At 68.1% G+C, this 718-nt stretch overlaps 1 protein-coding gene across 1 annotated transcript in view; it reads left to right on the forward strand.

The window, feature by feature from the left end:
• The first annotated feature begins 26 nt into the window (after positions 1-26).
• The window catches only part of SH2B3 (SH2B adaptor protein 3), a 39,891-nt gene continuing 39,199 nt past the window's right edge, over positions 27-718 (forward strand). Inside the window, 1 exon segment of the mRNA XM_024758610.1 lies at positions 27-379. The gene's annotated coding sequence lies outside the window, so the exon portion shown is untranslated.

Raw genomic sequence — 718 nt, forward strand, 5'->3', positions numbered from 1 at the left:
CTCCGCTCGCACAGCCGGTTCCTCTTTACATAACGGCGCGGGGCGGCATGGGCTCGGGCCACCGCCTCCGCCCGGCCGCCCGCCCGGACTGTCGCGGCCCGCGGTGGAGACGGCGGCCTCAGCAAAGTTTCCCCGGTGGCGGCCCGGAGGCGCATCCTCCCGCAACTGTCAAGCGCTGGCGGCGGAAATGATGAGGCGCTGGCCATTTTCCGAGCCTGGGTTTCCTGCCTGAGCCCAGCTCGAGCGAGCCGCGAGCCAGGAGCCGGCGCGCGGGAGAGAACGCGCCCGGGGCGGGGGCCCTCCCGCCCCCTAGGGATTTCGGGGGGCCGGGGGCGCGCGACGCCATGGGCCGGCCGGGCCCGGACCCCCTCTCTTTCAGGTAAGCCCGCCTTTCCCAGCGCTCCCCTCCTCCGGGGCTAGGAGGGCTTTAATGGGGGAAGAGGAGGCCCCGTGTCCAGTTCTGCCCAGTGTCTGCTCACTCCCACAACAGCCTAAAATATTGTCCTGAAGCTAACTCAGATGGAGGTGTTCAGGGGTGACCGTTCCCCAGCTCCTGAGACACCCTGCCAGCCGACACTCCCAGCCACACACGTGTTGGGGATGTAATGGGGCAGTTGAGGCAGTGGGGGAGGCGCTGAGAGAGGGTATGGCTAATACTCCCAGTCCGCCTCTTAACGTAGCCCAGCCAGTCAACTTGTGCCTGGTGAGGAGGGGGGCG

This window comes from Neophocaena asiaeorientalis, unplaced genomic scaffold, assembly GCF_003031525.2.
Source record: "Neophocaena asiaeorientalis asiaeorientalis breed wild unplaced genomic scaffold, Neophocaena_asiaeorientalis_V1.1 scaffold77, whole genome shotgun sequence".
In the NCBI taxonomy this organism is placed as follows: domain Eukaryota; kingdom Metazoa; phylum Chordata; class Mammalia; order Artiodactyla; family Phocoenidae; genus Neophocaena; species Neophocaena asiaeorientalis.